Source organism: Bactrocera neohumeralis, unplaced genomic scaffold (assembly GCF_024586455.1).
Source record: "Bactrocera neohumeralis isolate Rockhampton unplaced genomic scaffold, APGP_CSIRO_Bneo_wtdbg2-racon-allhic-juicebox.fasta_v2 cluster09, whole genome shotgun sequence".
Taxonomy (NCBI): domain Eukaryota; kingdom Metazoa; phylum Arthropoda; class Insecta; order Diptera; family Tephritidae; genus Bactrocera; species Bactrocera neohumeralis.
Window position 1 is genome coordinate 8,357,813 of NW_026089622.1, and position 15,456 is coordinate 8,373,268.

Genomic DNA, 15,456 nt, shown 5'->3' on the forward strand with positions numbered 1-15,456 from the left:
AAAGTGTAATTTCTGCAAAGTTGGACATTTCGTGGGGTTAATTCTTTTAGAATATTTTTATACATATGTTCATGACATATGTATACATTGTCGAAAAAAATGCGAAATTAAACTTAAGGCGCTATACCAGTGTGACACTTTCAAAAAATTTTTTTTTTGAAGTTATACTTCTTATACGAGTTCGGAAAAGGTTGCGATAGATTCAGGTTGCACAACCTTGCTCAATATGAATCTACGCAACCTTGTCTGTGAAGATGTTCGAGCAGCAAGCGAAGCGGTGACAATCGGCGATCGTTTGTTCGTTTCTTTCGGCACAGCTCGGCTTTTCTACCAACAACACAATGTTGCCATGCTTATGCTGTTGTTGTTTTTGTAGAACAATGTTTTTGGTTGGTGACATATTCAATTAAAAATAAATTCTGTTGGGATTCGAACCTACGTACCAATGTGCTCGTCGTAACTTTTGAAGCGCTTACCACCTAGACCACCATTGACACTTGAATTGCGTTGTCCTAATTATGGTTTGGTTATGCATGAAAGAAATTTACAATGGATCGCCGATTGTTACCTCTTCCCTTGCTGCTGCTGCGCATATGTATGTTTGTATGCTTGTTCATTATTGAAGTTATACTGCTTTTTCTTTCCTTTGTCTTTCATTTCTGCGAATTCTCAACTATTTTATATGCCCTTTTGTTGAAATACCCTGCGTTGGTCTTTGAAAAGTTAAGACTATACTTCACTACAGAAATGATCCTGTGAAGTACGGTCTTCATTTACATTTTCTGGAAATCGACCCACGATGACGAAGTATTTTCGTTTTATCTGACAGCGTGAGGTTAAGAAGTTCATTTCTAATTTTGTCTTGCGGCATATTAGAAATGATGTTTCTTCGAAAATCATTCGCTTACAACGGATAAAACGACTTCCGAGTGGTGATTTTAATGAATGAATTCCTTTTGGTTGAAACACTCTTCGTTGGCCGTTGAAAAGTTAAGACTATACTTCTCAGGATCATTCATTTCTTCAAAGAAATTAATGACATTTAGAAATATGCATATTTGCATTATTTCGTTGTCATATCCATATTCGTAGCAATAGAATTTCTATGGCATAAGTAAAGTAATGGCCGCCGATTGTCACCCCTTGCCGCTGTAGCAGCTTCGCCTATGTGTACGCATATGTATGTTTGTATGCTTGTGCATTATTCGGCAATGTATGCAAATATATGTACATATAAGTATACACTCAGTCCTTTTTTTACGCGATCTCTTTTTACGCTATTTCACTTTAACGCGGTTATTTTTTTTACGCGAATTTTTCACTTTAACGCGATTGCTTTTTTTCGTTTTTTGCTTGTTTACATATTTTTAAGCGTAATAATTTTTGAATATGTCGGCGCACCCTAATAGTGTGTGGATATTGGTATGCGTGTGTGAGTGTATGGGTATACAGTTTCGGGAATTTCGTTAAAAGACTAAAGGCCTAACTATAATAAGGTCTAAAGCTTGCAGCAGAATTGGAAAATTATTTTGTAGCAAATGATACTGATGCCGAACGTGCACGAATTTTTCAAAAAGAATTGAGTCTCTGCATGTTAAGATATAAAGAACTACATCGGAATTTATTGGGTCCAAAAAGAAGCATTCAAACAAAATTAACTGAATTTATGGTGCAAACTCAGTCGCAGATGCTAAGTCAATCAGAACATCAATCCATAGTTCTTACTATTGATTCTGGTACAAATTCTAGTGATATCAGTGCCGGCCATCAAAATAAGCGGCTAAGAATAATTTCCACTACGGATAATGACAGTGATTAAACAGCATTCAACGGTGTTTTCAATAAATCTACCTATTTTCTATTTTCTTCTCCTTTATATATGGTTTTTGTTTTGTATTTTTTATTTTGTTATGAATGAATAAATCATAAGTCTGAAATTTGAAACTTATTGTATTGTTTTTGAATATTTTTTTGCGCGTAAATTTTGTTATACGCGATATTTTTTATATTCGGAACCAATTCGTCAGTTAATATTGGAAAACTAACCATTTTTACGCGATTTTTTTTACGCGATTAGTGGCAGAACCAATAATCGCGTAAAAAAAGGACTGAGTGTATATGAATGTATGGACAAGTCAATGCGCGCACATGTAATAAGTATATTGATAAGTGATGAAAAATTTCTGAACGGGCACATGCGTATACATACACTCATATGAGCATGTGCAGATACACAAGATAGGATAGAAGATGTATGCCTTTTAACATCGTATACTATACAAATAAATATTTTTCTTACTAATAGAAATTAAATTTATCACAGCAATATTATGTATATGTATATTATGTACAGGGTTCTCATTTACTACTCCGTAGCAGCAAAATTTCTAAAATTATAGCTATACTACCGCTACCGCTCTCACTTTGTCGGGAGCCGCAGCATAGCCCTAGCATAACAATGTAAAGTATGTGCTCTACTCTGCTCCGAGTTCTGTTAGGTAAAAAACTATAGCTGGAGCGGGAGCAAAAAATTAAATTCTGCGCTATGCTCTGGCGTAGCGGTAGCACAGCAGAGCAAATGAAAATTTTCATGTGCTACAGCTCCCGAATGTGTTTGTTGTTTTTTTTTCTTTTTTGCTATTTTCTGGCATAATATTTGAATTAATTGAATAATTCAAACAAAACAATGTTATGCAAATCATTTTGGCACTTGTTGCGTCAAGTGCCTTTATAAATCTAAAATCAAATATTTTAAGAAATATATTAATAAAGTGAATTAGATAATAAAATATTTACCAATTTTATATTAGAATCAGTTTGAAATTGTTCGCATATACATACTTCAATGTATATTGCAAAGAATCGAAAAGATTTCTGTATATCTAAAATTATAATAAACCTTTTTATCAACACTCCAATTATTCCGCTTTATCTTTACGTTAGATATCGCGCTTGGTTTTTTATGAATGCATTTGCGTCCTTGACCAATAATCTAGCAAAGTATCCGCTTGACGATGAAAATTCCAATGCCATTTTTTGTTGTGATATTAAATATATCGGACGGGCTCGTCTTAAAAAAAAAACTACCTGGTTAAGAAGCAAAATCAGTATAACCCATATACTAAGCATGTTTGGAAATGAAAATTTTTACTTATTTCTTTCTATTTTTGAATTACTAAAATTTTCAAATGATTCTTACATAAATTTTGAACAAATGCTTATGATTTGAAATATAATTTTTGTATTTATGAGCTGTATTGAATTTTAGCATAAATAGATAAAATGTATCCTATGTCCTTACCCTGCTTCTAAACTACCTCCCACCAATTTTAAGCCAAATCGGTTCAGCCGTTCTTGAGTTATAAACGACTTTCTTTTATATACCAACTTGTACCATACTTGTAAATGCCAGAAAATAGCAAAAAAGAAAAAAAAAACAACAAACACATTCGGGAGCTGTAGCACATGAAAATTTTCATTTGCTCTGCTGTGCTACCGCTCCCAATTTTTTGCTACCGCTACGCCACAGCATAGCGCAGAATTTAATTTTTTGCTCCCGCTCCAGCTATAGTTTTTTACCTAACAAAACTCGGAGCAGAGTAGAGCACATACTTTACATTGTTATGCTAAGGCTATGCTGCGGCTCCCGACAAAGTGAGAGCGGTAGCAAGAGTAAAATGAAATGCTACGAGAGTAGCGTAGTTTTTCAAACGCTGATTATGTATATTGCTGTGATAATATACCGACTTAAGTACGGTTTGGTTATGCATGTACATAAGAAACATACGATGTTTCTAATAATTTTGTTTAAGTATAGAAATATGCTTTTGTAGAATATTTGCTTTCGCAAACATACAGACAAATGTGCAAACGACATAATATATGTATGTATGATTGTTTCGCATTTTGCTTGTTCGGGCGTCACCGAACATTTTATACTCTCGCATGATAAAGTGATAATCGAGATTTCATTATCCGTCATTTACATATTTTTTTATTTTGCTGTAAAATTAATTAGATTAGATCAATTTGTGTACTTTGAGTATTGAATTGTATTTTCATTTATTTTGACTGTATTGAGGACTATGTAAAAAAACAAAAACAATCGTTTTTCGAAGTTAATGCACATTTTATTTCTTACATCAATAAGATTATATAGGTTTGATTTAGAAGTAATAAGTATTATATATTTTAATAATTAAATGTTTTATTTTTAAAACCTAAAGATATGATTTTATAAATAGCAAAATTTATCCTACGTACATTTCATTTATTCTTAAAATATTTACTTCTACTTTATATTTATACAAATTCTTATATATATTACCAAAAATATATATTGTATTTAAAACAATATTTTTTTTTCAAAAAACTGCATTTCTTTTAATATATAATAATGTATATTTTATTATATAATATTAAAATTTTGAAAGATTTGTTAAATTATTTTAATTCTACCTTATGTTTATACAAATTCTTATATACTAACAAATTATACAAATGATTTAAAATTTCTAAGTTTAAATATTTATTTATTAATTCATAATGTCATATTTTTAACCTATTCTAATGCCCTTATGTGTGAAAAAGATACTATTGTACATAGCATTAGTCCGAAATAGAGACACAAATACCATCATGATAGCTATGCACTGTCTCATAAGTGATAGCATCAACATGAGAATGATCCATGTTTGAAAATGCCCAATCAATTTGCCTCCCCGCAGGTGTAGTTGAATATTCTACACTAAGCAGGGAACTAAAGTTTTTATCTTGAAGAAGATTTTTTATTGTAGACCCTGCAGACTTTAAGCAAATGTTAAAATCTCCCACAATTAAGACATTTTGATTGCACAACTCTGTAGTAAGAATTTCTTGAAGTTCTGCAATAAAAAGCCTGAGGGGAAAAGCTGAGTTTCTGTAAAGAACCAGAATATTGTTGTTGAAACATTTAAACAAAACTGCTTCTAAAACTTTGCGGTCTGAATAAATCTTCTTCATAATCTTCGGTTCTATAGAGCTGGCAACACTATGCTTTGCATAAATTATAAGGCCCCGTTTATTTCGGTTGCTTGTCTCAGTGCTATCTATCCTCAGCTCGTTTATAAGAGTAAATCCTGGTATCTCAAAATGTTCAACAGGAGTGCTCCAGGTTTCTACGAAGCATAAAATATCTGAAGATAGCATCAGACAGTCGCCTTTTATATCGTTAATGTGAGCGTGGAGACTCTGAGCATTATGATATAAAATTTGAAGTGCTGATGATCGAGAAATCATAAAATCGAAACTTGTAATCAGGGCTTTAGATGTGCTCAATTCCATCATTTCCCTAAATACTGGATCCGATTCAGAAAATTTATTAGGAGGAATAAAATTTCCGATAATAAAGAGACCTACTGCCGTAGTAGCTCGACTGCAAGCGACATATATCGAAGCTCTAGGCATTCTGGGTCGAGTATGAACGACAACTTTATTATATGTAGCACCCTGACTTTTGTGAATGGTTATTCCCTCAGCTGGAACAACTGGAAACTGATTTCTTTCAATTATAATTTGCTCATTTCTTTTATATTGAAAAGATCTAATAACTTTTTCAATTGGGGTCCAAGAACTTTCTAAAGGATGAGGCTTTTTTGATCGTGCTATCAAACCAACAGAAGGTTCCAAGAATTTAATCCAAAGAATTACTGGATAATCAATTTGCATTAGTTCTCCAGTTGCCCCATTAACTAAACCATCACATGTGTTTATATTCACTGTAATCATGTATTTTGCAGTGGTTTTTAGTGTCAACTGATAAGGAAGTCCCTGTGTTTCAGAAGTTTTGAAAAGTTGAACTCTTTCCAAAATATTCCCTTGTTGATCACCTATACCCATTCCTCTTACAGAGTCTTTGGCAGTTGAAGAAATAGCTTCAGTTGTAATTCGACTGAGCTTAAGGGCATTGAAATTATTTGTCTCTTCGTTTGACCAAAATAAATGGATCGCATCATCGGGGACTTCTTCAGAATTAACTACCCGAGTTTGAATTAATGATATATCATCATTTGTCATAGTGCCAGATGCCATACGATTTAACGCAATAGCAAAAGCTTGATCGTCCCTTTGTCTCATTATTTCTGTTAATTCAAAATATTTGAATAAGTCCCACAAAGGAGAACCAACTAAAGTGCTGTAAGCATCATTAGAGTTAGAAGAAAATATCCACCTATCTCCAACAGGTGAGAGTTGCTTCAAATCTCCAAACACTATAATCGGTATGCCACCAAATGGGTTGTTTGTTTTAAAAATTTGTTTAAGCCTAGCATCAACATAGCTAAACATTCGAGCGCCCACCATTGATATTTCATCAATTATGATTAGTTTTAAATCAGCAAGTTTGGAATACAAAGAGTTAACTATGTCACTGCTTAAGGGCCTCAACTCTCTATTCAGCTGATTTACAGGAAGAGAAAATATTGAGTGAAGTGTCAGTCCACCTATCCCGAATGCTGCTTTACCCGTAGGTGCACAAAGGAGAACTTTTAAAGAACTTGGGATGGATCCAGGTGTAGAATTGAAGCGATGGTTAAGAGCTTGATATATTGCAGATATCAAACGACTTTTTCCAACACCTGCTCCGCCCCCAATGAATTCATAAAATGGTCGACTTGTTTTAATCTGATGCATCAAATGAGTCAAGTATGTTCTTTGCTTAATATTTAAACTTTGAACTAGAGAAAATAATTCCTCAACCGAAATTAAAGGGGTAGTTTAATAAGCCTAATATTGCAATCAGATTCAGTACCATTATCTGTTGTATGTTCGCCATGCAAATCCAGCAAATTAATATTAGGGCTTATTTCTGGAAGTGCTAACACCCGAAACTCATTTTCCACAACAGGTAGTTCATTTTGTACAGCTTCTTCTAAGTCTGTCTCATTATAAAGACTTTCTAAGACACTTTCCAGTTCTCTTTGATCAAAAACATCATATTTTTTTCGATTTCCCTCAATTAAAATACGGTGAGTTATACAAGTTAGCTCATTATCATTTTCAATAAGATCTTCCTGTTCGTTCCGCCATGGATAGAAAAGCATTACCATTTCGCGGAAATACTCAACTTTGGTCACATCAGGACTAAACCTTCTGTACCGAATAATAATTGGTTTGGTACGTTTTTTAACAAAACCGCTGCCGTCTCTAAGTGCAATGGGTACCCCAATATCTGGTACGTTATTATCTTCCCTCTCTTCTTCTTCATGATCACTGTCTTGCACTATTCTATTGGATTTCACAAATTTAAACATAGATGCAAAATCTGCTAAGCAAACAGTTTCTAACTGATCGGGCCGCTGCACATAACGGTCTAAAATACCAGCTACAAATATTTCAGTAGAATCTGAAGGAAGGTTCTGAAGTTCCGCCCTAGGTTTTACCATTCGCACACGTTCCTCTGGTCGTGAGGTATTTATAAATATTTCTCCATTACTAGCTTCCGAAAGATGAAGCCCAATGCAGCAATAAACAGCTTCTTGTGCAGATATTTCCGTGCCTGATATAAATTTATGACCTATATGTTGAAGTTTTTGCTTTATTGTATAATTTCCGGCATTTACTTCTGATATAGCTTCATTTAAGAGCCTAGAAATTCCTCTGTTCGATTTGTTAATATAATTAATTATATAGGAACAGCAAGCATATGCATCCAGTATATATTGGATATCCATATTAGCCCTATGGAGTTCCAAAATAAGAGGATTATAAGCATTTATAAAACGATCTTGCATTTTTCTTTTCAGAAAAATTTTAGGTTTTGATAAGCTTGATCTCAGAGCTAACAAATAGTCATCAAAAGACATGTTTATTCTATTATCGCTCAAGAAATTTTCAAAATTATCTAAATTCGATATATCTTCTGTAGTCAGAGTTGAATTTAAAACATTTTGAATTCTAGAAAAGTTTTCCTTATGCCTTTCCAAATCTTGGGTTGTGTCTGGAAAAGGAAGCAATATTTGTGTGCAAGGCATTGGTGGATATGGTATACCAAAACGACAAAATTGTTGTCCTCTTATTTCTCTAGTACACGACCGACTGTGATTATGCTTTTGATAATCTAAATAATGTTCCAAGTGGCTTACTGAACTATCTGTTGAAACATAAGTGTCAATGAAATCAATGACTTCGGAGAATGTCTCAGGACTTTGAAGGTTGATCTTGGGAGCATTATTAAGCCAATACATGCCATGTATATGCGGGGAACCTCTCTGTTGAAACTCTACTCTCCAGTAATAGTTTTTTACAAAATGTGTTCCAAAAATGCCGGTATTATCTTTAAAAAGTTTAAGGATTTGCCGGTAGCGGTAATCAAAATATCTAGCACAAGTAACCGCATCTGAGCGGATTAAGCGATATCTATCTTGGGTTGATAAAATGTTGGCTTCTTCTTGTGAAATATCTTTTGAATCAACAGTTTTCGACAGAATAACCAACAGCTCAACCCACTGAGATTCAGCAGCCGATAGAGTTATGAAAAAGGTTGGAAGCCCAAATTGGCGAATCATTGCAATTGCTTTTTTTTTCTCAGCTTCCCAGTGAGCAGGAGAGGATCTAACACCTTTCAAAACTTTGTAACCGTCATCATGTTGAATCAAGTTTTGAACAAAGTTTTCATTTAATACATTTTGAGCCGTAACACGGTTACGACCTGAAAACTTTCGGAGGCAAATGGATGTACTATTCTTAATTTGCAGTAGTTCTAATTTTTTATAGTCGTAGAACAACTTCGGAATGGTACACGCTCTGCGGTCAAAGCGGCGAATTTCGGAACGTACTATCTTACTATATGTTTCAGAGCATGTACGTTTTTGCCCAACGTATATTGTTCCAAATGACAATTCTTCCGAATTATTATCTTGAACTATGTCAATTGGCCTTTGCCCTTCCCCTGGCGCTATAACTAAACGGTTATATTCCATGTTTTCTATAGGAATATTGTCTAAAAGAGTCTCTTGACTACCTGGGTTCAGTTCTGCAGGTACGGGTGCTATGGGAATGTCTGTGTGATTATTATGGGAAGTCTGTTCCTCATAAAGAGATTGAACCAATCTATCATCTTCAGCAGATGCAACAAAGGGAACTTCTTCTTGGTTATTAAAGCCTGAAATCCAATTCTCATTTATGTGTATATTATGCTCACGATACAGAGGAGTATTCACTAAGAATCGCAAAGCTTCCATAACCTTCGCAGGCCGTATGGTATCAGTCATATAATCATGATTGTATTCCATACGTCTTCTTAAGTGAATTTGTATCACATGAGTTTGATCAAAAGTCCTCGGTAGAGATGTCACAACATTATTAACAGAAATAGGTATATTGACAACGGCACCTTTAATCGAACTTTGGCCTTGATATCCCAATGGACGAATGGTCATAAAAGGCAATCGAGGCATTATTAGCCTTTCTTCAATAGGGGTTAAATTTTTTAAACAATCTGGTATATCCGGAAAGTCTAGACCATTTAACAAACATATTTTTGGTATGTTATTTTTGGCAATCCCATTTTTGCAAGTTAAGCAAAAATTGTAGTTTCCATCTTCAGAAGGAAACTTTTGCTTTAAAAAGAAAACAGATGTAGCATCTGGGTGAACTTGAGCTATAGTTCCGAAATTTAACTTGCGTACTTGATGTGGAAACCATAATCCCCCACAGCAAATACATATTTCGGTGGGACCTTTCTTTATATTTTCAAAATAAATGCTTCGAAAATCTCTTGAAATGCCACCATTTGCAAAAATATCAGAGACATTATTTTCTCTGTTTAATATATTTCGTTGGGACTGCCTTTCATTTTGAATTTGCCTATTTGTTAAGTTTTCTCTATGAATACGGACCAGATTTTGTTGTTGACGTCTCTGATTTAAAATTTGTTCCCTTGCACCCCTCCTGATAAGCTGTCGTCGTTGCGTTTCTCTATAACGTTCCTCTCTCCTTGTTTCAGGATTTCTTCTTGAACGTTCTCTTTGTATCTGATCACGTATGCGCTCTAAATGTCTATAGTTAGGATTTCTTCTAAGTTCTCGGTGTACTACGGTATTATGAGACTGCTCATTTGACCGAATAATAGGGTTTTGGCGTCGAATTCTATGTTCTTGGGTATTCCTACTTTGCTCTTCAGAGCGAAATTGAGGATTTTGTCGCCGGGTTCTATGCTGATTGGTATCTATGATTTGTTCAGCTAACCTTATTTCGGGATTTTCCCGCCGAGACCTATGCTGAACAGTATTTATACTTTGCTCAGCAGACCGAAGATTTGGGTTCTCCCGGCGGGACCTATGTTCTCTGGTATTCCTACTTTGCTCTTCAGAGCGAAATTGAGGATTTTGTCGCCGGGTTCTATGCTGATTGGTATCTACGATTTGTTCAGCTAACCTTATTTCGGGATTTTCCCGCCGAGACCTATGCTGAACAGTATTTATACTTTGCTCAGCAGACCTAAGCTCTGGGTTTTCCCGCTGAGACCTATGCTGAACAGTATTTATACTTTGCTCAGCAGACCTAAGCTCTGGGTTTTCCCGCCGAGACCTATGCTGAACAGTATTTATACTTTGCTCAGCAGACCGAAGATTTGGGTTCTCCCGGCGGGACCTATGTTCTCGGGTATTCCTACTTTGCTCTTCAGAGCGAAATTGAGGATTTTGTCGCCGGGTTCTATGCTGATTGGTATCTATGATTTGTTCAGCTGACCTTATTTCGGGATTTTCCCGCCGAGACCTATGCTGAACAGTATTTATACTTTGCTCAGCAGACCGAACCTCTTGATTTTGTCGCCTTGTCCTATGTTGAACTGTATTGGTACTTTGTTCTGACAGGCGGACTTCTGGATCTAATCTGCGATTAGCCTGGCTTTGAGTATTATGTGATTGCTCACTAGCTCTATATAATGAGTTAGCCCGAAGAATCTGCATACGTCTTCTATTTTCAAGTCGACTTTGTACAACAGATCTTTTATTTAATCTAGGCATAATTTCTTAAAATTCAATCTTACTAAAGAAAATAAATAATTTAATCTTAATCTATTAAAAAAATAAATAATTTAATCATAATCTATTAAAACAAGTGTGTAAATACTTTCTGATTTTTCTTCCGAATGACTCCTGTGTTCTCTTTTTAGGGTAACTTGCTGGTCTTCTTTCAGTCTTCTTTTCAAGTGGATGATGATATAGATTCGTTCTATATTTTATTATATTGATATGATTTATGATGCTAACACCACTATGGTAAATTTTCACTTAATTAATTAAAACTTCAGCTAAAAATGTAGACTTCACTACTCAAGTTATTTAGTGTAACTGAAAGTATAAACATCTAGCATAATAATATATAAATTATACATATACTCGTATAGTACATACATATATATATCTCTTAGAAATTAGTAATTTGCTTAATAGCCTTGAAAGTATTTACACGGAAAACTCCTACGTAAATTGCTTTTTTTAATGCTTTCTGAAACAAAGGAGTTCATCTTCCGCAAAAGTTCGCTCGTGAAGGCTAAACTATGTAGGTAGAAAATTTGTGAAAACAATTTTTAAGTATACCATATATCAAGGTTGAAAGTTTGAGTTGTTATGAATAGACACAGGTAGGTAAGCCATTTTTGTTTTAAAAATTATTCAATAACATTTGAGTAAGGGGATTTGCAGCCAAATACATTGAAAACAATTTTAAAGAATAAATACTAATTCCCATTAAATATATATGCTAAATATTGTAAATTATTAGGTCTATGTACACATCTGTGTCTTAATACCTAAACCGTCCATAAGCTATCTATGGAGCTTTGTAAATCGCGATTTTTTCGCATAAGCCAAATTAAAACAATTAATACTAATTTGGTCCATCTGAAAAGCAGGTTTTCTAATTGCGTGCCTTTGATACTAGACTACTATTAATTTACGTTAGTATTTCTTACTGACTTTCAAATATAGTTGGATTTTACATGTGCCTAAAAAATTTAATGTATAATATGTGACCTGGTCCACGAAAAAGGAGCTAACTTTCAAACAAGTTATGACTTTTTGGATTCTATCACGTGAAAAAGCATCTCATCTTCCATCCGAACCAACTAAAAAGTGAAAATTAATTTTTTGACACCTAAGCCCCCTTTCCGTTTTCCAGGTCACATATATGTATTCTTATAATATTTTAAAGATATCTTAGGAAGTACGCAATATACATATTCGGCGTAAAGTAAAAAGTAAAGGCAGAAATCGTGTTATTACATATGTATATGGGGCCAACACGTTGACTTAAGTATGAACATATTTCCATGCAAATTTATTAAGGTAATTCAAAATTTGACCAATATATATATTATATATATATATGTGGGGGCAAGAAGAAATATTGGCTTGATTTTGCCCATTTTTGGCACAGACGAACACTGTTGGAAGGAACACATCTCCTATGAATATGTTTAGAATATCTGAGATATTTACCGATATTTTCAATAAAATGGTCTGATCTCGGTGATTTTTATTCGGGCTATGCTACACCAGAAATACAGTATTTGTGAAAAGTTTTGGTCCGTTATCTTCACTCGTGTTGAACTTATATACTTTAACGTGAACGAATCAGATGGACTTCAAAATTGTGGTATATGGGAAGTAGGCGTGGTTGTGAATATATTTCGCCCAATTTCGAACCATAGATGCTACGGAAATATTATACAGAGAAGGCATCAGATGGAACTCAAAATAGCGTTATATTGGAAGAAGGCGTGGTTTAGAACCGATTTCACCCCTATTTTGTACACGTCATCAAGGTGTTAAGAAAACATAATATACCGAATTTCATTGAAATCGGTCTAGTAGCTCCTGAGATATGGTTCTTGGTCCATAAGTGGGCGGCGCCACGCCCATTTTCAATTTTTAAAAAAAGCTTGGGTGCAGCTTCTTTCTGCCATTTTTTCCGTAAAATTTAGTGTTTCTGACGTTTTTTGTTAGTCGGTTAACGCACTTTTAGTGATTTTCAACATAACCTTTGTATGGGAAGTGGGCGTGGTTATTATCCGATTTCTTCCATTTTTGAACTGTTTATGGAAATGCCTTAAAAAAACGGCTCTGTAGAGTTTGGTTGACATAGCTATAGTAGTTTCCGAGATATGTACAAAAAACTTAGTAGGGGGCGGGGCCACACCCACTTTTCCAAAAAAATTACGTCCACATATGCCCCTCCTTAATGCGATCCTTTGTGCCAAATTTCACTTTAATATCTTTATTTATGGCTTAGTTGTGACACTTTATAGGTTTTCGGTTTTCGCCATTTTGTGGGCGTGGCAGTTGGCCGATTTTGCCCATCTTCGAACTTAACCTTCTTATGGAGCCAACAAATACGTGTACCAAGTTTCAGCATGATATCTCAATTTTTACTCAAGTTACAGCTTGCACGGACGGACGGACAGACGGACGGACGGACGGACGGACGGACAGACAGACATCCGGATTTCGACTCTACTCGTCGCCCTGATCGCTTTGGTATATATAACCCCATATCTGACTCTTTTAGTTTTAGGACTTACAAACAACCGTTATGTGAACAAAACTATAATACTCTCCTTAGCAACTTGTTGCGAGAGTATAAAAATTATTAACAATTAAATATAAATGAAAATACATGTAAATTTACTTAATTTTATTGAAATTTCGTTTCGCATTTTTCGGCACTTTCAAATTAATTAATATAAGTTAAATTCACGACTTAACCCGCACACGTCTTATTCGCGCAAAATTTCCAACTGTATGAAAATTGGCGCAGTTATTGACACTTCAATTTTATGTAAAGTTTAAAACATGTTTACATATGAATATATAATATATTTGATTTTGGCGCAATTATTGACACTTGTCTTATAATATACAAAATTGGGCCAAAACGAAACAATGAAATACATAATTACTTTGGCATGTCAATAAGGAAATGCCGACGGCAAAACGCAAAGGCATATATTGCACATACATATGTACATACATACATAAAAGCGATTTCTTGGTTGAAAGCAAAAACTGAAGCATGAGAAATTGAAATGCCGAAGGCAAAACGAAATTGCTTACATTCATACATTGCGTATGAATCATGAAAATATCATCATAATGTTTAGGTAAATCTTTTATATATTTAAAATGAGTTATTATAAAATAAGATCACATATTCAATTAAAAATAAATTCTGTTGGGATTCGAACCTACGTACCTACGTGCTCGTCGTAACTTTTGAAGCTCTTACCACCTAGACCACCATTGACACTTGAATTGCGTTGTCCTAATTATTGGTTTGGTTATGCATGAAAGAAATATACAATGGATCGCCGATTGTTACCTCTTTCCTTGCTGCTGCTGCGCATATGTATGTTTGTATGCTTGTTCATTATTGAAGTTATACTGCTTTTTCTTTCCTTTGTCTTTCATTTCTGCGAAATCTCAACTATTTTATGTGCCCTTTTGTTGAAATACCCTGCGTTGGTCTATTTTTTGGAAATCGACCCGCGATGGCGAGGTATATCGTTTTATCTGACAGCGTGAGGTTTAAAAAGTTCATTTCTAATTTTGTCTTGTGGCATATTAGAAATGATGTTTCTTCGAAAATCGTTCGCTCACAACGGATAAAACGACTTCTGAGTGGTGATTTTAATGAATAAATTCCTTTTGGTTGAAATGCTCTTCGTTTGCCGTTGAAAAGTTAAGACTATACTTCTCAGGATCATTCATTCCTTTCATTTCTTCAAAGAAATTAATGACCTTTAGAAATAAGCATATTTGCATTATTTCGTTGTCATTTCCATATTCGTAGTAATAGAATTTCTATGGCATAAGTAAAGTAATGGCCACCGATTGTCACCCCTTGCCGCTGTAGCAGCTTCGCCTACAAACATGCGTAAATATGTATGTATGTATACGTATGATATGTATTCACGTATCGATTTTTGCGAGAAGCACCAGAAAGTTGTGCAATTTATGATTTTTATACTCTCGCAACAATGTTGCTAACGAGAGTATTATAGTTTTGTTCACATAACGGTTGTTTGTAAGTCCTAAAACTAAAAGAGTCAGATATAGGGTTATATATACCAAAGTGATCAGGGCGACGAGTAGAGTCGAAATCCGGATGTCCGTCTGTCCGTCCGTCTGTCCGTCCGTCCGTGCAAGCTGTAACTTGAGTAAAAATTGAGATATCATGATGAAACTTGGTACACGTATTCCTTGGCTCCATAAGAAGGTTAAGTTCGAAGATGGGCAAAATCGGCCAACTGCCACGCCCACAAAATGGCGGAAACCGAAAACCTATAAAGTGTCATAACTAAGCCATAAATAAAGATATTAAAGTGAAATTTGGCACAAAGGATCGCATTAGGGAGGGGCATATTTGGACCCAATTGTTTTGGAAAAGTGGGCGTGGTCCCGCCCCTACTAAGTT

At 34.7% G+C, this 15,456-nt stretch overlaps 1 non-coding gene and 1 pseudogene across 1 annotated transcript; both read left to right on the forward strand.

The window, feature by feature from the left end:
- The first annotated feature begins 725 nt into the window (after positions 1–725).
- Positions 726–934, forward strand: LOC126764752 (small nucleolar RNA U3). Its single transcript, XR_007668095.1, has one exon. It is a non-coding gene; the product is annotated as a small nucleolar RNA U3 (small nucleolar RNA).
- A 13,528-nt stretch (positions 935–14,462) lies between these two features.
- On the forward strand, positions 14,463–14,665 carry LOC126764762 (small nucleolar RNA U3; annotated as a pseudogene).
- The last annotated feature ends 791 nt before the right edge of the window (positions 14,666–15,456 follow it).